The following is a 26,711-nucleotide window of genomic DNA, read 5'->3' as shown; positions in this document are numbered from 1 at the left end:
CCTTTTCCTTCTCCTCCCCCCTCTGAAATATATGTCCACCTCTCACTGTCAATATATGGAGGTGGCTCAGAACACAGCAACTAGGGTGTGAATTCAGGCCTTGGACATTTGGTCCCCAGGAATTCAACTGTCCCTACTGTATTGATCACTCCTGATCTTTAAGCCCTCTGCTAGATGATTTTCTTATATTCTGTAATATTCCAACCTTGTATCTTAACTTTTGTAACCTGTCCCTTCTGATTTATCCTGTTTAGAACCTATCTGTGCATATCTTGCTTATTTCCCTCTCCATGTATCTAGCCTTATCATATTCCTTATCAAGATTGCCTGTGGTTCCTCTTTAGCAGGACAGCATTTTCTTGAACACCTTGGTTGAAGTTCATGGCTTCCAAAAAGGTATTTCTTATTTGCCCCAACTTACGTTGACCCATTTTCTTAAGTTTGTGAGCCCTCAATACTTCTACACGGTAAACACCAAAAAAGATAGACATGAGAGCATAGTTATTACAATTAGAGGAAAAATGTTCATATGTATATGTGCAGCCAAAGATGTGATTAATTTTTTTCAAAAGAATTAAAATATAATATTAAGTACTTTGAGGGAAATTAATCTTTGATGAGCCATGTTATATTTCAGTATTTTTCATGACTTAAGATGACTAAGGGGAAGAAAGTAACATTAATATCAATATTCTTATATTTGATATTCTTCATGCTTTGTTAAATATCCCTGTAGCAATCACATGAGGAAACAGAATAGACATTAATACTTTAAAATAAAAGTATTTTCCTCGCTATAAGATGGAACTATATGGCCATCCTAGAAAATTTGGAAAATGCTGAAGAAAAAATAAAAATAAAGGAAGGAAAAACCCTCTCTGACCCACCCTACTCTGACATATTGGTGCAATATTTGACATTTTTTTGCTAGTGTTCCTTTTATTTTACATATTTTATTTAAATTTATTTTGTCTGACAGTGTAAAATTTGAAATATGTAACAACTGCATGGACAGATATGATCTCCATTTCACATACAAAGGAATTTCCACTTACAAAGGTAAGTGACTCACTCAAGTTTGCAAGTGGGTATAAGCCAGAAAGACCAATCTCTTCAATGTCCTGTAAATACTGTGTTTGTATCCTTATTTTTGTATTTTCCCTACAACCTCTCTTCTCCTTGCCTAGAGAATTTACTCTTACTTTTCTGCCTAAGGAATTCTGTTCACCCTTAAAACCCACATCAATGTAGTATACAGGATTTACATTTTGGAGTCAGATCTGTATGACCTTGGACAAGGTGCTTATGAACATCTAACCTTAGATCCTTCGTTTATGAAGTGGACCTAACAAGTGGCACAAGAATTAAATGAGATAGTGCATGCCCATGACTAGTAACTGGGGAGCCAGGATTTAAACCTCATCTGCATGATTCTGCTGTATCATGCCACCTCACAAAGATTAGCAGTTCCATAACAGTGCCTCTGTCCCAACTGCTCCCTATGAATCTCTGTAGGAAAACTGTCTGTCATAAAGAAATGCTGTCTTTAGAAGTGCTCCACACCAGCTCTGTGGCCTCGGGCCAACTCTCACCCCCTGAGCCTCCTCGGTTCTTGTTTGCACAATAGGGTAACCAGTAGTGCTTACTTTCTTCATGACATTGTTATAGAAATCAAACAAAATGATGCATGCATCTGGCACATATGAGAGTTCAAGAGACAATAGTTTCTCTTATTTCACCCCACAAACAACAACAAAATAACTGGTGATTACATCTAGGTCCCTTTATGTATTCCGTGACTTTTTTCAGCTGCTACAGTTTTCATGCCAGGCTGGAAAATACCCTGTGCCTGTTATCCTCTCCTTAAAAGATGTCAGCAACATTGCCTCAAAGGAGAGCAAAAGAGTTTCTAACACAGGCACTTTCCTATGAAAGAAAAAAAAAAAAAAAAGAAAGAAAGGAAAACAAGAAAGGTGTGGGGGATGGGGTCAGGTTGCCACAAGAGATTCCCCCCAGAGAAGACTGCTCACCATCTGTTTTCTTGCTCTGTTGAATCCACACTTGCACATCTGCTCCTAGAGGTGTCTTTGCAAGAAAAAAAGATGAAAGGAAAACTTTTGGTATAATGTGAGGAAGGGACAGATGGGATATGGAATGAGGAGACAAGTAGGGAGGAGTGAAATAGGCTGTACAAGGAGATTAGGGGAAGGACAGAAAAAGGAAAAGGAGGAGAAGAAAAAAAGAACGAGGAAGTGAAAAAAAGAGGAAATGCAAAAGCAAAGAAGAGGGAGAATGTATAAGTAAGGAAATAAATTGAAAGAGAAAAACGAGAAGGAAAGAGAAGGAAAAATGGGAATGATGAAAATTAATGTGGGAAAAGGGGGAAAAGATAAAAGTGATGAAAAGGAGACATAAAGAAAAATTAGAAAGAATGAAAGGTGACTGGATGACTGAAGAGAAAATGAAAGTGATGGGGGCACCAGAAATCTGTGAGGAGGATCGTACAATCACCATGTTTAAGAGAGGAAGGGAAGGATTAAGAGGGGAGAAGAGCTGGAATGATCACCTTAAAGTGTTGTTCCCAAAAATAAATACATAAATGGGCTCAAGAATATTTTTTTTAAAGTGAAATTTTATAGAGAAGCAAAATACAGAACAAATACAAGCAAGGCTGTTCTTCCTAAAACAGTGGGGGAACCAGAACCTCAGAACTGCCTGCTCCACCGCCACCCAGGCTGACCTGATGTCACCTCCATGGAACTCTAGTTTGAAAAAGCTGGCCTAGATGCACCAGCTTTTATGGGACAACTGGGGGACAACATGTCAACCTGGGGGAAGTGGCCTGAACTTGTCCTTCGCTGAACAAAGTTAAGTGAACCAGTCACAAATCACAGTGTTCTGTGTGCCTGTACTTAGATTAGGGGTGAACAAACCAATGCTTGCGTCAGGTGACTTCCAGGCCAGCTCCACACCAGGAAACGGCGGATCTGTGGGTGGCTCCAACACTCAGCTAAGGAATTAAGGCATTTCATGAACAATGGAGACAGCCCTCTCCTTCCCAAGCAGTAGATCACCTCAGGGTCTAATGAGGTACATCTTCAAGATCTATTACGTGAACCTAATACACCGGGAAGCAGATGGACCTAGGAAGGAAATGAAACCCACAGCTGCTGGTGCAATCAAGATAGTTTAAAGGTTTAAATCAAGATAGTTGAGCTAAGAACCGAATTACCATTGCTGATCTCAAACACACTTTGAGTAGCCAGTGAGAGGAGGAAATTCATTGCAAGGCATCATCATTTTTGTAAACACAGATGGAAGTAAAAGGATTTCCAGGGGTGAAGGTCTGATTTTCCACTCAGCTTCTTATTAAATGGAAATTCAGAGGCTGGAGTTGAGGTCAAATGCAAGGTCCCATGAAAGAGAAAATACATGCAAATATCTGGAAATTCAAATGCTTGGTCCCAGTGATCTCTGTAACCTGCAACGGGCTATTCAGACTGTCAGTCTATTAAAATCACAGATGCATAAGAAGATAAATACATCTAATAGGGGCATTGATAATTTTGAATAGATAATATTAATGCTAATTATAATTATAACCAAGTTTGATTGAACAGTAATAGATGATCTGCTCTTATTATTAGGAACATGTAGTTAGCTTACATTTATTAAGTTCCTACTGTCTGCCAAGCACTTTGCATGTGTCATGTCACCCTTACTGCTGATTCTCCAGTAACTAGTACGTTTCCTAGAGTATAATAGGGGCTTCACTTAGATCTATGAAATAAATACATAAACAAATGAAAACCCCGTCACTGCCCCTGAAGGGTAGTCATTATTATTTTCCTTATGCAGAGAAAGCAACAGTTTTGGAGAGACAAGGTGTCTTTCTCTATGTATAACTGATACCGCTGATATCCACATGTCAGAATCACCATGGGGGAGGCCTCTTCCTGAGATGCTGCAGGGATGTGTATACATGTATGGATTTCCATGACAACTAGGATTTTGAATGCTTGCTTTGTGCCAAATACTGCATTAGTAATTTTATACATAGTATTTCCTTTCATCCTCCCAACTCCTTACAAGGTAAGAACTGGTACTCCGATTTACAGAGAAGGAAAATGGACTTTTACAAGATTAAATAATCGCCCAAGTGCTCATATAAAAGTCTGTAATAGAGGCAGACGAGGCTAACTTCCAAAGCCAGGGGATCCATCACAGTGCTATTTACCGTGTCCTCCCTGAATACACACAGAAAACTCACAGACATAACGAGCCATGAATTACAACACCAAGATGTGACTGTACACTTTGTTCTAAAAGGCCAAGTAATGAATGCAAGCCTTAAGTATATTCAAAAGTTTGCAAGGAGTTAGTGAGGAGAAAAACTGTCTACAAACTTTTCTAGATTAGAATGTTCTGGGTTCTTTGATCTGACTACTAATAATTATGCAGCCTTTAGTGAACAACTTAGGGACTTTATAAAATGTATTATATCTCTGCAGACTTTGGGTCCTTAAAGAGCAAGAACCCTGCTGTTCCATTTTTGTCTCCCAGATCCCTAGCATAAGACATGCCATATAGAAGTTCTTAGTGAAGGTTGGAGTTAAATAAATAAGCAAACCAATGGTAGTTGACTTGTACATGCTTCCTTCCAGTTGCAACATTATTTCTATAGACGGTTCTAATAAACTTAGAAAATACTTCTATGCTAAACCATCCCATTTGTTGTCTCCTATATAGTTCTAAAGAAAATATAATAGGCACACCATGCATTCTAGCCCAGATTAAGAAGTTAATAATCCTGGGAAGCTAAGCCCAGTCTTCCTAAATTTACATACCAAAAGTGGTCAATGTGCTGCCATTAAAACTAGATGATACCACAAATCCAACGTAAGTCTGATAAACAGGTGGCCGCTTTTTCTGAGATTTGACTGGTACCAGTCATTACCAAGAACACAAGTGGCTGGTTTTCCCATGCCAACCAACTGGGTTAGGGGAAGAATGCTGCTTTCTGGAAGTAGTAGCTGAGTGATGTTCTCACCTGTACCCTCTTAAACATCGGACAAAATTTGTTAAGGTCTCTTTGGATAAGATCAATTTTGAGCTTTCATATAGCACGTGACAGCCTACCAAGCACTTTTGCTTTTATTATTCCATTTGATCCTTGACAAGCAGGGCAGATATGCAAGGGTGGGGAGAAACAGGTTCAAAGAAGCTAAAAGATTTTCTCAAGTGTAAAAGAAAAAATGAGAGGAAAATACTGTATTACATGTCTTCACAATTTTTTCAGTGGAATCTCCTGGACCTTCCTAAACACGAGGCAGATTCCATCTGCCTCCTAATATTCTGGATGGCAGCCCGGACCAGTGGAGCTGCAATACTGAGATGTCAGAGAGAAAAGTTTAGGTCTATCTCTGGCCATCGCCATCAGTATGAATTTACATAAGTAACTTAGAAGCATCAATTCCCTCAGCCATGATATAGGACAGTACTCTGTTTTCCCAGGATCCCAGTTTGAGGACTAATTATGACACATCATGGCATATACCTGCACACTGTATGTTGATTCTTTTCCTTCTTCCTGAAGAATATGCTCACTTATACAGGATAACCTTTCCCATGAGAGAAAGAGAGATACTGAGATACTGTGAACATAGTGATGTAGGCCAGTTGTGCACAGGACCAAGGTGAAGACTCCATGCTAGCTTGCCTAGGAGGCTGCCTGAACTATGTCCTTCTACAGAAGGGAAACAGAAACATTTTTTTTTCTTTATGGCTGATGAGGATCAATGTAATTATAAAGAGTCTACTTCAAGGCAACACAGAGACACAGATGGGTGGGTAGACATCTCACTCCAAAGAGCCTCATTAACGGTTCACTAAATTCCACTAGTGACCCTAATCCCTTCAGGGATTTACACCTTAACTTTCACCTTCATCCAGATGCTGATGTAAAAGGAGATTAAATCTGGGGTGGGGGGGTGAAATTCTAAATAATACTAAAGGAAAGCATATATGGTATACTAAGGTTTCCAAAATGTTTTTCGCAGATATATGCCACTGCTTCAACCTCTCCCAACAATCATCTGAGTGAGGAAGGCCTGACTGCCCTCTGCAACTCAGAGATACAACTGAAAGTCACTTGCTAGAAACAGTGAGGTTAGGACGTGATACAGTGAAGGACTGGACCCCATCCATAGACACCCCACTCCCTGCTCTTTCATTATGTCCATAACATGCTGAGTTTTCTGTCACCCAGATTTATGAGATGCGCCATATATGAATGGGCTGTGGGACTATCCTTTTAAGGTCCCATGACTGTTGTCCAGATCCCAGTTATTGAAGGAAGACCATCCTCAGGTCGTGAGAAGAAATGACCCAGGTTCCAATGTCTAAGTCATATAGTCATGTACCCTTTCCCATAAAAATTCCATCTGGCCCAATGCTGTGAATGATCTTGTATCATCCCCAAACTCAAGGCTTCTATAGAAATGTCTATTTACAGTTCCTTCTCTTGGGCTCACTATGGTGTCTGCCAAAAAGAAAGAACTGTGAAAGAACCAGAGACTCAGCATCCTAATCAATCAGCCATACCCACACAGCACGCGGCATCCTAGCAGATCACAACAGATACTCAGAAACGTTAACATTTTATTTCTTTATTCACACATTTTATTATAAATGTAATAAACCTTATTCTCAGAGACAATCCCTAATGAATCCCATGAACAACTCATATTATGCCATGACTAACTACAATTTTCATAAGGTTTAAACAAATTCTATCAAAAGTCTTTTACTAAGATATACCCAGTGGTACAAACAATTCTTAGAAACCTTTTTCAGCCACTGTAGTAAGTTCAAATGACATGCATAGAGTTACATGTTGTTGAAAGTCTAAGATTAATTTCTAAAAGATCAATTAAACACTTAGGCATGTTAAATTCTGATAAGCAATTCCTGCCCTCCCATCATCTGTCAGTATCAACATACACAAAATAAGAGCATGTCTTCTTTTTCCCCATGATAACTGGAAGCCTGTGCATTCAAGGGAAATTGCATAAAAGCCAAGCCAGTTTGACTCTGTAAATGGAAAGAGTTAGAAAGGGCTTTCTCAACTTGGCCCCCATGGTTGGCACAGTGGGGCCTCCCGAGTGACAGGATCTGAAGCTATGCATTCATTTTAACACAGACAAACCAATGAGACTCATTTAGACCCCAACTTACTTGATACAGAATCCTAAAAAGGATGGTTTCCAGGTTTCCTAACATGCAGAGGGAAAGAAGAAAATTAGAAACTGGGTAAGAGATGATTTCCAGACAATAAGCAAGGAGACAGAAAAACCATAAAATGCAGGCTCAAGAATTTAAGAAGCAACATAAAGGAAGCTATTTGGTGAAAGGGCACAATCTCTCTGCGTGCCTCCAGTAGGTTGTCCCTTGTGAGAAGACAATGAGATAATGGATGGTATCATTAAGCATAGTGCCAGGTCTGAGGTAAGCACTCAATATAAAGGAGCTACAAAAAGATGCTAAAAAGAAGACATCACGGCAGTATTGTGGCAGGCTACGGTGTTGGAGCAGATGCTCATAATGCCAATTTCCAACAGTCACACAGAGGTCAAATGAAGTCTGTCTGTCTCTACTGAAACTTTCCAAAAGTCTATAATCTTCTATTTACAAAGATTTCCATGAAAATTACTTAAAAGGAAAGTGTGTTTTCTTGAAAGGACCAAGCTTCAGTTTTTGAAAAACATCACTTAAATACAATGTCCCATCTTCTGGGAATGTCAGGCCAATAAGAACTGTCCTATTCATGTTAACCAGTGTGATCTTTGTTGTGCTTTTACATTAGATGAGAGGTTGTATGTCTCTTATCCCAGATTACCATTCTCCCTTCCCGCTGGTCAGCAAAGTTTTGACTCGGCGCATTATTTGCAATGGGTCCTTATCTGTACTCTGTATCCACTTCATGTAGTCATCTAAAGTATAGATTCATTTATGTCTTTATTTGTGGCCCATCTCACTCCACAAAGGGTTCCAGGTGGCTTACAGGGAAGCGTACAAACTGATAGTGAGAAATAAATACATAAAAATGAGGATCAGGAAATCTATTTCAGTGGAAAAGTTTGCTTGCAGGTAGGCTGCATCCATGATGGGCCTGGCTGGTACCCAAGTGGCCCAACAGTACGCTAAGTGGTAAGAAGCACCATAGGGTGGCATGGAGAGACAGCAGGCAGTATTTGTATGTCCGGAGGAAAGACAAGCTGACCAAGATCAAAAACTGAATCATCAGAGGGGGTAATGATTTTAACTACAGTACTATGGTTGTTTTTCAAATCTGTTGCTAAGCCAGCCAATCAGAAGGGTGTGTGCACCGTCACTAAACAGTGAAGGCCCCAATTCAGCAAATTCTTTTAGGCATGGTGGGACAGTCTTCACCGCTATGGCCTTTCTAAGAGAATGTAACATAAAGGAAGAAGGAGAGTTAAATATCTCCTTCAGCTCACCTGAGGCTGCTGAGAATCTTTTGCTCTGTTCTAGCTCAAGTATCAAAGAGCGGTGAAACTTGGCAGGCCAGTGGCAACCATGCCTAGGAAAGTTTAGAGCAACAGGAGAAACCAGGGTGCATGGTAGACAGAGGAACAGAAATACTCTCCCAGGAAAGCCATACTGCATGGAAAAGAGGGGACACTGCAGGGGCTGGTGCAACAATGGAAGCCACCAGTGCAGGAGTGCTAAATTAGTGACACCAGTGCAGGAGTGCTAAATTAGTGACAGTGCCAACTGTGTAGACTGCTGCATCTTCTGGATGGGACCAAAAATCTTAGCCTTACCCTTCCTGCTACCCACAAAGGGCTTGCTTTGCTCACCACTTTATCTCTTGCCCTCCAAGGACTTTTCTGTAATTCCTTATTGGTTCTCTGGGTTTTTATGACACAGAAAATGGAAAAAGAACCACAAAGATTATAGGAAAGCAGAAAAGAAACAGAAGAGGTGCATCATGAACTGTGGCCGGAGGAATTTTGTGTTTTGTTTTTGTTTTTTCTTTTTGAAGCACAAAGCAAGGCTGCATAGAGATGGGATAGAGAAGGTATAGGGGGTTGGTGAGTGTGTGTGTGTGTCTATGAGTGTGTGTGTGTGTGTGTGATATTTTAAGGAAATAGTGCCATAAAACTGATGGGATGTAATGGCTGTGGCTAGAAGGGAAAGGCAGGGAGGTTAGTGAGGGTGGACATAGTCTATGCATGGCATTGCTATCTTGATGCTTGAGGACTGCAAATAAAGAAGATGACTTTGTACTGGAAAAGTGTTTGGGGGACTGAGCCATGTTGTCCACTATGATGCTGTAAGATTGGACCATGAAGGTCATGATTTTGTAAGTGTTATCCTAGCCATGACTCTTTGGTCTTCTGTGTGTGAAACTCTGCTGTCTAGCACAGCAACAGTTCCTCACGGAGCAATGGAAGCTGTGGAAAATGTGTTCATGAGCATATATGAGAAAATTCCAAGGACTCAAAAAAAATTCCAGAAAACACTTAATGAGGGAGGTGGGGAGGAAAGGAGCTTTTGGAGGAAGGGAAAAATTTGCAGCTCCTGGGTCAGCAGGTGGAGGCAGGAGCTAGTGCAATTTGAATGATGGCTATTAATGAATTCATAGGCTGGTAAAGTGGGAAACTGTGTGTTCTCTAAAGGTTAAAGTAAGAGGATTCCCCCATGTACTTATAACAAGATTGTTCCCAATTACCTGAAAGGAAAATAGAAATTACTGTAGTATGGCACAAGTTTGCTGTGATCCGGCTTCATTTCATTTTTCATGACTCCTCCCCTTGCAGTCTGCATCGTAGACCAGTGGTTATCAGCTGTGGGAGATTTCTGCCCCGCACTCTCTCCCCTCCCAGGGACATTTGACACTGTGTGCAAACACTTTTGACTGTTACAACTGGCATGTTTCGGGGGAAATGCTATTGGCATCTAGTGAATAGAGGTCAGGGATGTGGCCTAAATATCCTGCCATACACAGGACAGCCCCCAAAAACAATCCCCACAACTAAACAAAGTACGGCGAGTGCTGAGGGTGAGGTGCCTGCTATAGATGCATTGAATTTCTACATTAATTATTCATGCTCGACTTGACTCCTCATCTGGGACTCTCTGATATGACTGTTCCCTCTTCCCAGAGAGCATCCCCCAATCCAACCCCAAGCATCAAACTTGTTCCTCCACATTCCATTCATTTAACTCTAACCATCTGTTTGAGAGGTTCCTTGGCTTTGAGAGAATGACTTGGGTTCAGCTTCCTGGATTCTGCCGCTGCATTTTCTGTGCACTTCATTACGGCAATATTATAATCATTGGTAATTTCTTAATATCTTCTCTCCCCCTCCCCACCTCCACTACACTAAGTTCACCAAGGCAAGGAGGGGCCAGGTCTTTTTATCTTTGTATCTCCAACTCGTGAACATTGTGTAATCAATAAATATTTGTCAAATGGAAAAATATATATGTTATGTAACTCCCGGGGCAGTTTTTTTTTCCTTTTTAAAATTGGGCATAATGTCTGCGCTGCCTTCGTCGCATATTTCTTGTCATGATTGAATGAGGTAATAGATGGCAAGTTGTTTAATATTTCACAATTATAAGAGCTTCCATGTACCAAGCACCTTCTCTGTTCTTGCCACTGGATGAGATGCTTTACGTGTAATTATGTGTAAATCTAATTCTTTCAAACAGGTAAGAGGAGTGCTAATAGTCTCCTCTGAACCCACAGGGATGACTAGACATAAGAAATGCAAGTGACTTGTCTAAGATCACAGCAGATTTGAGACTCAAATCCGAATTTGGGGAGTAGGAAAAGGGTATAGACATAGATATCATTGCAAAACTCTAGGGGCTCAAAGATAGGAAATGTATCCAAGTAGTTAAGGGAAACAGTTTTGTTTTATTCCTTCTCTGTCATCTGACCAACACTGAGACCTTTCTCAGGGAATCTGGAGTTTTAATAGCACAATTACCCCACCTGATTAATCAGAATTGCTGTTTGTTTGTGCATAAAAGATAACTCATTATGGCAAATATGCATTAGAAGGCCATAATATATGCATTTATTCAATTAAGTCTAATGTATTATTTAAGGCTTCGTGTGTGATATTTATCACTAACAAATGATAATTTATACAGATTATCAGAGTGTAATTAGGTGCACAGCTTGTGAGGATAGTCTGTTACTCGGAAGGTGCAGCCATGACTTACTCTACTCTGGGCCAGTGTATTACAGGGTCTGGCAACCTACACCACATGTACATTTTGGCTCTTAAACAGCTTTGAAAGCAAATGGTTGCACTCTATTACAGCGGCCCCTCCAGTTGGTGGTGAAAGCCACTGCCAGTAACTTGGAGAGGTACCATTCACTCATGAGGGTTTGCTTAGGGTCACATACCCTCTGAGCATCAATGCCTGGGTCACTCCATCAACTAGAGTCAGTGCTAACAAAGTAGGCGCCTTCCCTATTAAACCAACCCATCTCTATGCTGTATGCAGGAGACAAGGGAGCCCTTGAAACGTTCACTCAGTAAACAAGCACTGAAAATCTGCTCTGTGCCAGGCTTTGAACTTATTTAGAGGATATGAAGATGAGTGAGGCAGGGCCCTGTTTCAGGGGGAATGGGTTATGCAGACGTCTAGGGCACAGATTTTACTATCCTACAGTCTAGAGATGAAGCCCTGACCATCTTTATCAACTATGTGATCATAAGCAAGTTACTTTAACCTTCTAGTTCTCAGCTTCCTCACCTCTTCCAGGGGAGAACCTACACCCACTTATAGGGTTTTTTATGTATAAAAGAAGCCACTGCTTTTGACACCAGGTGTAAACCTGCCTGTTTGCCCACATTCTTTCCTCCAGATACTCAATCACAGCCAAAATCACTTGATATTTTTTTCTTTTTTAAGACTTTACCATAAGTTTTCCTGTGGAGACAGAATAGGGCATTAATATTTCTTTTTTCCATAGCATCTACCTTAAAAATCTTTATCAGAAATATTTGTTTCCCCAGTTTGTATTTTCCTGCTCTCTGACCCACTAGGTATTGCTTTTCTGTCTTTCCCCAGAGAGAACATACCTTGTTCCCTGTGGCTTGCTCTTTTCTCAAACTTCCGCACCTTGCATTGCAAAAAAAAAAAAGTTCCTGAAGTTTACAGAGCCCACCTGGGCCAAGGGAGCCTTGAAAAATCCTGCCTCTGTAGGCTGGATCCTTGCCTGTTTATGTAAGATGGACTGTACTTGATTTGGGAAAAAGATGCACCTGATACTTTATTGTTGGACTTTTCCATTATGAAGAGGCCACTTCTTTGTAACTGAAAGAGGAGGGAAATAAAGAATTAGATGGGCTTCAAATGAGGCAAATACCTTACCAAGTTTAAATCTTGCAAAATCTGTCTCTAAGCTGCGAGAGTAAAAGTAACAATACCTTATAGCTGTGGACTGTTTCGGTCGTCAAGCTGGAGGGCATTTTATCAGAAACAGTTGTTGAGATGCAATATTTAGTGAAGTGAAAGAGAACAAAATAAGCCACCACTATCTCAATATAACTCTTTCCCCCAAAAGGAAAGTTAAGACAATCGTACTTACCACTATATACTCCCCACCAGAACTCTACAATTGACAGAACTCTGTAATTGTATTACATTAGTGCCATCAGTGAAGTAAGCACGCCACCCAGGGATGTGATTCCAACACATCCTTTCACCTGATCTTTCTCCATTCCTCACTCATCCGTTTCTTCCACTGAAGTTACCTCCCCTAACCCCATAAATGCCTGGAAATTCCCCCAACTTCTGATTTTTCTCTTATTACTGTCTTAGTCTAGAATGACCTCCATTTGTCCATGTCACCCATCCATTACCCTTCCATCAAGGCTCAGCTCAAGAACAGTTAATACTTCTTGAGTCCATGCTGCATACCAGACACTGATTAGCTGCTTTCCTTGCATTAATTCACTGAGTTCTCATATCAACCATAGATGAGGACTTTTATTATCCCCATTTCACAGATGAGGCAACTGAGGCCCAGAGAAGCTCATGGACTTGCCCCACATCAACCAGCCAATATGAGGTGGAGCTGGGATTTGAACTCTAGGACACGACCCCAGAGTTTCATGCCTTTAACTTCAGTGCCTTCTGTGATTCCCCCTGGAATGTTCTCCTTTCTTGGAGCTTCACTGACACTTAGTGTCCACTTCTCCTAAGACACTGTCCACATTGTACCTTGCACTGAAACCATGCCCCACTTTCCTTTCCCCTCCTAGGTAAGATGAGCGCTGAATCCATATCAGTGGATTCCTTTTTTAAAAGTGCACACAATAGGGACTTAATAAATATCAGAGCATAGAAATGGTGGACCAGAACCACACCTCATGATTTTTTTTGCAGAGTAGACATGCCCATTTTAACAGTCAAATGGTCACTGTTGAACAGTGGAAATCTAGGGAAATACTATTTGGTTAAACAGGATTTCCCCCTTCATTTCTTTCCTCCATGCAATATTTGAACTGAATATGTGGCTTTATAATCAGACTGATTACATGTGTGTGTTGGGGATTTACAAACAAAAAAAAAAAGGAGATTTTTCTCCACAGCAGGAAATGAAAAGAGAAAGGAGGCAACTATAAGGAAGCCAATTTGTTTTTTCAAAGATGAAAGGAAAAAATACATAATTTAACCAAGAAATTATCACCAAATGCCCAGGGAACCCCCTGCCTGTTCAAACAGACAAAACACACAAACATTCTATGTGTGTTTTTGTGAGCAGTTAATTTGGTGCTGGCAGTGGAGGGGAGCAGTACTAGGAGTCCAGATATGCACACATACAAGACAAGAAGCAGAGGCACCAGAAGTTGGAGGATGCATGAGGTTCACATAGCCTGTTTGTCCAAAAATCTAGGGTTGTAAGCAATTTCGATGCACACATGGGGCTACAGGAAGTGGGACTCAGATCTTATAACTCCATCAGCTCTTGACTAAAGTACCTTAGACCTTCCCAAACTTAATATTAAAAGTCACCTGGGATGATTGTTAAAATACAGATTCCCAGCCTCAATCCCAAGCTTCCTACAGCAAAATTTCTCCAAGAGGCACCCAGAAATCATTGTAGTGTTCCTAATGATTCTTAGGAACCAAGGAGGCAGGGAAACCCTGCCTTGGGTGATGGGAGCTGAATTCCTGCTTTGTGGCAGGCTGGGGTGCAGGGATTAGAGTGTCCAGGTCCTCAGGGTAAGGTGCAGAAGGAAGTCAGATTAGAAACTAGAGCCAGAAGGTCACTTAAACTCTGGGCCACGTTGCCTCAGTCTACAACATTCCCTGGCCAGCTTCACACCTTTCCTGCTAGGTCCACACAGAGCCTTCTGAAGTTGACCCCCTGGATTCTGAGGGGTTGTTTGCCAACAGCTGCTATCTCATGAGCACCCAACTACAAGGGCAGAGGTTTCCGAAAACAATCCCTGGTATAAAACTACCAGTCCTTGAGTCTGCAGGAAGGAGCACTGTGTCTCAAGAGGATGGTTCTGTCTCCCTGCATTCACGCTTCCGTGTAGCCTGCTTCCGTACTGGGTGGCCCATGATGGTGGAAATAGCAAAATGTGGCTTCTAAGGCTGGCCATCCACTTTGCTCTCTTGGATCATTGGATGGCTCTTGCTAGAGGAAGCCCGCCACCGTATTGCGACGATACTCAAGCAGCTCTGTGGAGGGATCCATGTAGCTAGGAACTGGGCCTCCTGCAACAGTCACCATCACCCTGCCAGTTGAGCTATCTTGGAATCAGATCCCATATCCCTGGTCAAGCCTTCAAATGATGGCAAACGAGGCCAACATCTTCCCTGCAACCTCCTGAGAGACTCTGGGCTAGAACTGCTTTAGTCAGCTCCTCCTGAAGCTCTGATCCACTGAAACTGTGTGGGTTACTGTTGTAAAGCTGCTACATTTCAAGGTAATCTGTTACACAAAAATAGTAAATGTACAGTCTCTCTTCCATGTCTGGTAATGGCTTAAAGAGGGTCTAGGAATCAATTGATGATCCACTTGGATACTAGTTGGTGTAACAGTAACTAGCAAGTTTGAATGCATACTAAGGACTCTGCATGCATCATTTCATGTAATCGTCCTAAGAGACAGATACCATTATTCCCAATTTATAGATAAAGAAATGAAAGATTAGAGAAGTCAATTACTACGTCCAAGGCCTCTGCTTTAATATGGGTGAGATCAACTTGAAAGAGGTTCTGCTTCAAAAGGAATTCTGTTTTTTAAGGCTGAGTAATATTCCATTGTATGTATATGTGTGTGTGTGTGTGTGTGTGTATACACATACCACATCTTCTTTATCCATTCACCTGTCAATGGGCATTAGTCATTAGTCTGTTTCCCTATCTTGGCTATTGTGGTAATGCTGCAATGAATATGGAAGTGCAGGTATCTCTTCGAGATCCTGATTTCAATTCTTTGTGGTAAATACCCAGGCATGGGATTGCTGGATCATATAGTTATTCTATTTTAACTTTTGAGGCCTTAAAAAAGAAGGAAATTCTCCAATGTGTGAGAATATGGATGAACTTTGAAGACACTATGGTAGGTGAAGTAAGCCAGCAACAGAAGGGCAAATCCTATATGATTCTATTCATATGCAGTACCTAAAATAGAAGAATGGTGGTTGCCAGGGACGGGGGGAAATGTGGAGATGCTATTCAATGAGAATAAAGTTTTAGTTATGCAAGATGAGTAAGTTCTAGAGGTCTGCTGTTCAACTCTGCACCTGCAGTTAACAATACTGTACACTTAAACGTTTGTTGAGAGGGTAATCTTGTGGTCAATGTTCCTATTACAAAAAAAGAAAGAAAAGAAAAGACAGAAAGAAAAGAAAAATATTAAAAAAAAGAAAAAAAAGAATTCTCTGCTCAGGGTCTGCTCACTCTAGTCTCCAGGAAGTTTGTATCTATCACAACTCATTCTGGCTAAATCTCCCTTGGCCTTGATTTTTGTCTCTGTGGAAAGAGAACGTGTTAGGCTGCCCCTTGATCTGCGTGGCTGTAGTGGGAGAAATAAATGCAAGCTCTCGGAGCCTTCATTGCCTCATCAGTAACATGAGAACAATCATTATGTCACAGGCAGTGGACGGAACTCAGCTTCACAAGGCATGCACCATTGTTTTCTAAACCCTAACAGCTAACACCAGAGTAAATTATTGTTTTTATCATTATTATTATCTTAATTTATGCCAAGCTCATAGAGATTATTGGATTAAAAGAGCCAATTATGACAGCCCACCCCGGGTTTATGGAAAGCCTCCCAGCTTTAAAGACAGTCGATACATCCTCCTTTCCCAGAACATGAAAAAAAAAAAAACATTGAGTAGCTATTTATTGTCTTCAAGCTATAATTGATTATGGGATGAAAGTTGTTTTGTCGATCTTCCATCGCAGTCCTTGAATAAAAGGTTAGTAAATAATAATGATAAAAAAAAATCACAACACATTCTCTTTTGAATCCCACCCACGCAGCCTCTTTTACTTGTATCTCTTTGAAAATCGTCTTTATGAATATCAACTTATGGAAAAAAATGTTTCTTCTGTTGTATCATCAATAATAAAGGAAAAAAGCAAATTAAAATGATTACTCTGGCTCCCCACCTTTGGGGCCCTCCCTGGTATAGATGAGAGGAGAGGAGAGGGAGTGAGAAAGAAAGGAAAGAGAGAGAAAATTCACGCCTGGAATTTCCAAGCCAGAGGGACAATTTTTTCTTTAAAATTAAAAACACAAATCAATTTCACTCAAACTCTAAAAGCAGAAAGAAATGGGGGACTTGACTGGTAATGTTTAGAAATAAATGATTTCTGGAAATTGATTGTGACTTGAAAATTGAGAGGTTCTGCTTTTTTAAAAAATAAAAGAGCTACAATTTCTACAGACACACACACACGCAAACACACACACACACACACACACACACACGCAAACACTCATCTCCTGGACACAGTCCTTGTGTTTCTCCTTTGTAGCTGAAGGCAGGCTTTCTCCTGGACAGCAGCCTTCTTGATCTGGGGCTGACCTGGTCATCATTACTCTCCTCCAGTGCTCCTTCCCCTCCCATCCCAGTGGCACACACGCACATACACTCAACAACAACAACAACGCATAAACAAAGAACACACATGCTTTTCTTTCCCTTCTTGGGAGGACTGCAGATTCTGACCTTAATCCCTCCCTCTCTCACCAATTTTTTATTTGTGAGCAACAGAAAAGAGGATGGAACTCAGGGTAATGGGAGTTGAAAAGGGAGAGAGACAGAGGAGAGAAGAGGGTGGCTATTAATTCCCACAGAGAAACAGCAAGACAGACACAGAGAATGCAGTGGAGGTGGAAATCAAGCAGTCGAAGAACAGGGGTTAAAAAGTTCTAATTTGAAGCTGGCTGACTGCCAGAGATTTCAATCAAATCACTTCCCTAACCCTAGGAATCTTCTAGGAATTCTCTCTTCCTCTCTCTCTCTCTCCTGTCCTCTTCTCCTCACCAGGTCTTCCCGCAGGGGCCCTGGCAACACTGACTTATTTTCCACCATCACCTTTTATTTTCCTCACCCCAGGTGGCAACAAGCCATTGCCCCTCAACCATCACAGGCACCACCACAGGCACAATCCCGATAGAGAAGAAAAACCTTTAGGGAAGCGGAGGGGTCGGGTATTTCAAGCTTCCATGTTGTTTAAAATGGGTCTAACTCAAAAGAGCTTCTTTCTTCACTGGCTGAACCCGGAAGAACACCTAAATTGCTTTTAGAGATTTCGAACAGGGCAGAGATTTGGAATGGCAGTACCTGCCTTCCCAGCTTCCAAAGCTATAGCCTTCTAGAAGCCCGTCCCCGCAGCTCTGGCCCTGGTCTGGGGCACCGCACCCTTCTTTCCTGGAGTTGTTGTTTTTGTTTTTGTTTTTGTTTTTTTTAACAAATAGACCCTTAAAAAAAAAAAAAAAGCACTAGAGATTGCTCAATCCTTCTGTGGCCCTGCACTGCCATCGTGTGGCTAAAGAGAGCACTGCAGCCACTTAAGCGGCAAAAACCAGTGACCGCTTCCATGAGTCCGCGATGTGGAGGAAGATCAGGGCTGACCTCTAACGGATCACGAGTGGGCGGTTTTCATGTTCCTCTAAGGAGTGCTGGGATATTTTGCAAAAGATATTTGGATGTCTTTTACACATCTTTCCAATCGCTGGTCCCTTTTCATGAAATGTCTCGCCCCCAGTCCAAGTACTACTACCCCTGCGCTGTAAGACACTTGCCTGAATATCTGAGCACAACTCACCTCTTTCACCTTCAAACACGTTTCACTTCACTTGTTGTGATTGTGCTGCTTACCAAAATTCTGAACTGAATGGAAATTAAATGTGTAGCTCTCTCCCCTGCCAGGAAGTGAACTGGCAGGCAGTAGTGACCGGGTTTTATTTTTTCACAATTTGCAAATAGTAGGGAATCTTTAAATGCATATTGATGGAAGGAGAAAATACTGCAGATAAATGGTCCACTGATTCTTTAGCTACCCAACGTTTACTTACCTGCTGGCCAGTCCTTACTCTTCCCAGTGCAGTGCTGAGCATGGCAGGGGATGAAGCTAAGAATATTGTCAGGGTATATATATATATACAGACACACACATACATACACACACACACACACACATATGTGTGTATATGTATATATATGTATATGTATATGGAAGATATATGTATATAAATGGAGGATATATATACACATATATATGGATGATGTATATACACATACACATACAGAAGATATATATATGGAAGATACATGTGTGTGTGTATATATATATATGGAAGATATATATATACACATATACATATGAAAGATACACACACACACACATATACATATGGAATGTATATGGAAGATATATATCTCTCCCATGAAAAACATTTGAGAAAACTGGGGGTGGGATATTATAAGCCTTCACATCTGAACTAAATTTTGCCCATATGACGTGATGAGCTGTGAGTCCTTGGACATGTCACCTTCCCTCCCTCAGCCTTAGTTTTCCCAGCTGCATAGAGAGGACTGAATCAAACTAATCACTAAGGTCTCATTCAGACAGATGACATGGGTAATTTTACACAGACCTATGACATAACTAGTGGAATTCTGAATGTACAAAGAGAGACAAGATGTACCACAATTTTGATCTTTCCGCATTTACCCCAAGGCACAGGGCTTGGAGATGCAGAATAAGCACTCAATAAATATCTGGAAGAAAATATTAATTGGAACAAAACACATCACAACACAACAAGGAAAATGGCCACATAAAACATGTGCATGGCCGACATCACAGCTTCATTCAGAACTCACATTTAGATTTTCTATCTCCTGACATAAGTGCGCTGCAAAAAACTATGCGGAGAGTTAATGACATTCAGTGGAGGCTGCGGTGGACTTTTCAGAGAAGGCTTCTCAGAGAGCAAGTCATCTTCCCAGCCAAAGGAATCTGGCTCTAGATAAAAGGGGAGGAGAGCGTTTGAGATGCGATGAGGACAGCACAGGGAGAGGGGACCAGGCAGACATGAAGAGGGCAGCAACTACTGGAAACACTAGCCACGGACCCTCAGCCTGACTCCAGAAGCCTCTCTCATGCTGTTACCCAGATGGGAATCACCTGAAAAATTGCCCTGCTCCTGTGACCAGAATCCTGAGCAGAATGGTGTGGTTGGTCACATTGTTTCATACATTGTTAGACATAGTCCAGCCCAACCTCCTCTTTTCATAGATGCACAGAAAGCAGCAAAGAGCGTGTTGTGTTTGGGGAGGCCTCTTCCCATTGCCAGCAGTGGCTCAGGCATGGTCCATGTGCTTAAAGTTGTTCAGTACCATGGCCTGTTGGCACTCTTCTTTCCACCAATATTATCAGACATTCTAGGTTTGCCCAGGAACAAGGCTGGGCAGACATCTACTCCCAATGCAGCCACTTGAAGAATCATTGCTGTGGAAGCACAGAGCCAGGAGCTTGGATATTCATGGTCTCAAGTGGAACAGTCACCAGGAGGCCCTCGGAGTTAGTCAATGAAAGGCTGGAAGCCTTAATACTAATTGCTGACTTATGTATCTCTTCTGTGTATGTTTTCCTGATGAATAGAGTTATGATTATTTAATTTGTGATGGACCAGAAGGGACTGATTTCACCATGGCTGATAGCCAGGAACTGAGGATGCTGAGACCAGGAATTTTTCAAAATGTATCTCAAAATAAAAGAGAGGAGAGAGTTTTCCTCTCTTTTTGCCAATAGTATATGTGCTCCTTTTCCTGTTGAAGTGGAATAAAGTGCTGTCTTTTGGGTTTAAGCCACAGTACAGAGGTTGTGATGGGAATCCTAGGGGCACAGAGTTCACAGAGACCTCGGAGACAGACTCACCTAGGGATGGGAAATCTGGGCTCTGCTGGTGTGTGCTCCCAGCTCCCGCCTGCGACAGATCTTGCTAGTCCGTCAAGCCATTTATGTCTGGCAGCATCTCCTCAACACATCCCTGCAGATGAATCAGGGCAGGCACGGAAGATGCAACCTATTTTTAACCTTTGAACCCAAGATCTTGGGAGGCTGACTTCTCAAGTTGCAGGCAGGATAGTAACTAGAACCCAGTTTTGATATCCGAAAACCTTTCTCCCCTCTCTCTTTCAATTGCAGGCTGCCTAAGGATGAGCAAGTTTTTTTTTTTTTCCACCCTGGGATTTAAAAAAAAAATTATTCAATCAAATGCTCAGATTGCATTCCTATTTAGCATCTGACCATCAACAGTGAGATTCAGAACAAAAGTCTATACTCCATCTTCAGAAAGTTTCCAACCTACCACACTCAGGTGTGCCTTTTCTCAAGCAGTTGTCAGTGTTCAAATGTCTCCTTCACAACCTTAATGTCTGAGCTCTGCTCAGATGCTACATTAGATAACCCAGGGATTCCAGGTTTGTCTTTACCTAGCACATTCTTTACCCTCAACAAACACAAAATTCTGCCTCCTCTGCTCTTCCTTAACATTTTGTTTTGCCTCTAAACTAGACTTCAGCTCAGTTATTGTGGATGCCTGTCACCTCCACCAGACCATGAGCACAGAAGTCTAGAAAATTTATTTTACTCCTATGATGAACAGAGATACCTAGGGTAGCACTGGCTTTCCAGTGAATTTTAGTTGGATTAAATCGAGTTCTTCGAATCATCACCACTACATAGAAAATTTAAAAACTTAAAGCTGGAATAAACCTCAGAGATCATTTGATCCATGACAAGAACCCGTTTTTATTTTAAAGCTAATCCCAATTTATTGTTCAGTGGCCGCCTGGAGCCTTATTCTTAGAACCACTCAGGCCAAGTCCAAGTTCAGTGGGAAAGAGTGTTGAGTTGGGTCTGTGATGTCTGCCAAGGGTGAGAAAGCACCGAAGTATGCCTCTGCTGTCATCAGGGATCAAGGTCCCTCCCTACTAGTTAGTTTTAAAGGCTGAGTGATGTAATGCATGAGCTGGGGTGTGGACTGGAACGCTGAGTTTGAATGCTCTTCCATAAAGTGATTGAAGAGTTTTATTCAAATCTCTTTTTCTCCACGAGCTTTGGTTTCTTTCTTTCTTTTTTTTTTTTTTTTTTTTTTTTTTTGCGAGATAAGCGTGGTGGTTCTCCCTCTCCTTACCTGGCCAGATTCTTGTGATGGTTGAGGATATGGCCATGAAAGCATGTTACAAACCATTATATACAAATGTGTGATGCTCCCTTAGAGCACTGACCTCAGCAATCATTCAGTAAGTGGAAATGAGAATCCCATCCGAAAAAAGATATGAACTATTACTGAAAGCTGGCTGGGCACTTTCACATTCAAGCATGCCCCTGGTCTGAAGCTGTGATTTATCTACCATGTGAGAAATATTCATATTGGGGCATCATATATCCCCATTAACCTGGACACGTGTCAGGAGCAGAGACCATTTAGTCCAGAAAAGAATTGTCTTGTCACTGGTCTTACTCATTGGAAAATAATTATGTCGCTGGGTACTAACTTACGGCATTTGCACCACAGGACAATTTCTGTTTCCTATCTCTTCCTTTAGTTTCTTTTCCTGGCTTGTCCATGTCCTTTCCATGTCCTTGAAGATGGTCTCCTAACTTCTATTTTGAGATATGGCTATAGTCTCCTAATTGGGCTCCCCTTCTACTATGATCCCACTGAATCTAGGCTCCACAGAGCCGTCAGAATGATCCTTCCAAGGTACAAGAGGTCCTCTGTTTGTTATTCCTCAGTCCAGAAATCTTCAGTAGCTCTCCAGGGTCTTCAAATAAGATCCAGACTCCTTCAAATGGCAAACAAGCCTGTTACAAAGTGACCTCTGTTTGGTCTTCCAGAATCACCCCCAGCCATTCTGTACTTACATAAGTCTCTTCAAAGAGACTTCTGGTCACCTAGCCTGAAATTTCATGGTTCTGGGCGTTTATTAGTGCTGTCCTCTATGTCTGAAGGTCCATCCTTCTCCATCTAATTGGCAAAATCTTCTCTGTTATTCAGGATAAAGTAGGACTGCCATATATATTGGGACTCCTCTGTTCATTCCCCTAGGCAGAATTAATCACTCCTACCTCTGGCTAACCCCATCTCTTTGTATACTCTCTACCCAGTTTCCCATTCAGTTTTGAACTGGCTAACCCCCATCTCTTTGTATACTCTCTACCCAGTTTCCCGCTCAGTTTTGAATCCTTACAAGGTCCAATTATTAGTAAATATATCAGACTGTATTTTTGTGTTCTGGGAAATTCTTTCAGCATATGTTGAATCATACCACTGTAGCATAATCATTTGTTCGAATATTTATCTCCTCTATGAGACCATGACCTTCCTAAAATGAAAGACTTCTCATCTTGCAATCAGTGTCTACACAGCAGCCAAACCCTGCTTATAAATCACATGCTGCTACTCTCCTATGTAAAACCTTCCAAACTCCCTCTAGGGCATCAGGCTTCAGGCCCCACACAATCTGACCCCTTTCTGATCTCTTAGTCTCCTCCATCCTCACCCCTACCCTCACACACTGAGCTTTGTTTTACTCCCCACAGTGAACTCTGTTCCAGCTCAGGTCTTCACATTTGCTGCTTTGCTCCACCTCCTCAGAAAGCTGTGCCCAAAACCTTCACAAAACTCAGTCGATGCTGATCCAGCTCCGAATGAGAAGCTAGCTGTGAAAGAAAAAGTTAATGAAAATCAAATTCCCCCAGGCTCTGGAGAGCTGGACAGACCAGGAGAGAATTTTTTATTTTTATTAACTAGAGATAGACTGGAAAGTGAGATGACGTATTAGTTTTGGGTCCCAGCCCTTCCTCCGAGCTCCTTAACTTGCCTCCACCTTCAGCTCTCATTTCAAAGGCTGTCTCCTAGGGAAGGGGTCTGCTGACCACCATGTCTAAACCAGCTCCACTCCACTCATTTCCACCTGTTTTACTTTCTGCTGATCACTTACCACTCTCTGAAATTATCCTATGTATTTATCTGTTCAAAGTCTATGCTTATCTTCTGCTAGAATTCAAGCACTATGAGGGATGACACTTACGTTGTTTTGTTCATCGCTTTGTTCCCAGGGGCTGGAAGAGCACACACAGAAGGCACTCAAAACATAGGTATTGGTTTGTTTAGGTTTTTTAATTTTATTTTTTATTGAAGCATCATTGATCATCAGTGTTATTTTCAGGTGTGTAACAAAGCAATTTAGTTATATACATACATACATATATACTTTTTCTTTTCATATTCTTTTCTGTTATATGTCATTACAAGAAATTGAATAAGATATAGTTCCCTGTGCTATACAGTAGGTCCTTGTTTATCTAATTTATATATAGTAGTATGTGTCTGTTAATCCCAACTCCTAATTTATCCCTCTTCCACCCTTTCCCCTTTGATAACCATGGTTTGTTTTCTATGTCTATGAATCCAGTTTTAGTTTGTAAATAGAATTTGTGTCTTTTTTTTTTTTTTAGATTCCACGTGTAAGTGATAAATGATATTTGTCTTTCTCTGTCTGACTTACTGCACTTAGTGTGATAATCTCTAGGTCCATCCATGTTGTTGCAAATGGCATTATTTCATTCTTTTTTATTTATTGTATGTATCACATCTTCTTTATCCAGTCATCTGTCAGTGGTCATTTAGGTTGTTTCCATGATACAGATATTTGTTAAATAAGTAAATGATGTCATCTTGATACTCAGTAGATATCTATTGAATAAATTAATTAATAATTACTTTTTAGATGGCAGCAACTGACTTTTTACAAATTTTATACCTAAGCTGTTTTCAGTAATCTAGAGGTAAATCATTCAAGTTGTAGAATATCCAGAAAGGTTCTCGTAGCTCCCTCATGTCAGTCTTATCTCTGGTGATTTGTCTTTTTAAGCAGAGAAAGAACAGAGCAGGTAGTTCAATTCAATCACAGAAATATTTTCTTAGCAGTTCTGGATACTAAATAAATAAACTAACTCTCTTACTGGTGCCAGGGTTGAACCTGCTGCCAGAAATAAAGGCCTTTTATTTTCCAAAGACTTTATTCCATTTTTCTTATTTCCAGTTTCACCTGCTTCCTCCCACCCTGCCCCAACCACGTATAAGCCCAGAGAGAGTTTATTTCACTGAATGTTTCATGAGCCAAAACCAGGAGCTCATTACCTGAGGACAGGAGGAGCAGGGGAGAATCAGGGCACCAGGTGAGTTTAGGTGAAAAAGAGATTCATTTAAGAGTACACAAATCAGCCTTCCGCCGCGGCAGCCATTGGAGAGAAGCAGCCATGGCTCTGCGCTATCCCATGGCCGTGGGCCTCAACAAAGGCCACAAGGTGACCAAGAACGTGAGCAAGCCGAGGCAAGCCACCGCTGCAGGCGCCTCACCAAACACACCAAGTTCATGCGGGACATGATCCGGGAGGTGTGTGGCTTCACCCCTTATGAGCGGCGGGCCATGGTGCTGCTCAAGGTCTCCAAGGACAAGCGGGCCCTCAAATTCATCAAGAAACAGGTGGGGACACACATCCGCGCCAAGAGGAAGAGAGAGGAGCTGAGCAACGTCCTGGCCGCCATGAGGAAAGCGGCCGCTAAGAAGGACTGAGCCCCTCCCTCGCGTCTGTGTGTAATAAAACCTTTTCTGGGAAAAAAAAAAAAAAAGAGTACACAAATCATCCGTCTGGCATGCAGCAAGAATTCCTGCCATCCGAGATTTCTCTAGTCCAGGCTTTACACACAGGGAGAAGGTAAATATGGATTAGTTATTCTTCAAAAGTAGAGAGCAGGAAACCCCAGGGAGATGAAGTAACTGGCCCAAGGTCACCCAACACTGCAGGTGGCCAAGTCCAGCTGTGACACCTGAAACTGTGCCTTCATTCAGCAGGTCTCCCTAAGGCTGTTCTGGCACTTGGTTACTTTGTTGTAATTTCCTGGCTCTGAATGGGAGGAGAATTATAAAAAGAAAAACAAAGTTAATAAAAATCAAACTCACCCAGACCCTGAAGGGATGGACAGATCATAAGAGACGGTTTATTAGAGCATAGGATGGCACAGAAAGTGAGAGCATTTATTAGTTACTGGTTTACACTTACCTGGGTCTTTCTTAGAACTGCCCAGGGCTCTTTCTGACTTAATTTTAAAAGTTCTAAATTCTCTCATGAACCTCTGTGAGCCTGGGAGCATCCAAAAGGTATAACAAAATAGCACTGCAAAGACTGTGAACAAGGTGTGTTGTGGAATGTTGGACATGCTATTTGGACATGGGAACCACACATTTTCCCCCATCAGAGCCTGGAGGGGGTGCGGTGCCTGGTCCAGGCCAGGTCAATTAGAGACATGTCACCAACTGTCATCCTGGCTACTGGGATCAGTTCAAAGACAAGCACATGACTCACGCCAAGCTAATGAGATCACCCCTGGGACTTTTTTTTTTTTTTTTAGAATAATCTACAAAGATGCTTTTTCCTCTCTGGGATTTCAAGCTGTAAGGACCATGCAGGCATGGAGCTCTGGGGTGAAACCCCAAGGTTCACAGAAGCTCACTGCAGGATGAAAAGATGGGCTTCAACCAGGCTAAAGAAACAAGATCGGGGATTTGAGATTCTGAAGCAATATATTAGTGCTTTGTCTAAAGCTCTGTAGATCCTTCACCGCCTTACACACACACATACACACACTCACTTCCAGAAGTGCCCACCTTTCTTGTCAACGGCAGACGTGCCCTGCTCCACTCTCCTGGGGATGTGGCCTCGATATTATCTCTCCACACTTCTCACCAGTTGTCCCCTCTGGTCAGTGCCCTTCTCTTCATGCCACTGCCTCAGACCTCTTCTCAGAAGTCCTCCCATCCTCACACTGGTCCTTCTAGACTCGCTCTTCCTGACCTTCTACCACCCTCTACCTCCGTCTATCACTTCCCCCGGGAAGGGAGCCACTTTTCAGATCCTTCTGGGGACTGGCACCATTTCCTAGACCCTGTCCCTGTCTCCCACGGAGTGGTAATGGGACACGAAGGTGGAGAAAGGCACGGAGCACAGCCCGGAGGGGTCAGCTACGGCCTCCAGAGGGAAGTGCCGTACATGCTGAGCCCTGACAGCTGAGTGGTAATTACCCCGCTGAAGGATGAGAGGAA

General features: G+C 41.8%; 1 pseudogene; it reads left to right on the top strand.

Moving 5' to 3' along the window:
- The first annotated feature begins 24,828 nt into the window (after positions 1 to 24,828).
- On the top strand, positions 24,829 to 25,223 carry LOC102529433 (large ribosomal subunit protein eL36-like; annotated as a pseudogene).
- The last annotated feature ends 1,488 nt before the right edge of the window (positions 25,224 to 26,711 follow it).

This window comes from Vicugna pacos, chromosome 4 (genome assembly GCF_048564905.1).
Source record: "Vicugna pacos chromosome 4, VicPac4, whole genome shotgun sequence".
Taxonomy (NCBI): Eukaryota; Metazoa; Chordata; class Mammalia; order Artiodactyla; family Camelidae; genus Vicugna; species Vicugna pacos.
This window is presented reverse-complemented; position numbering and strand designations above follow the sequence as displayed.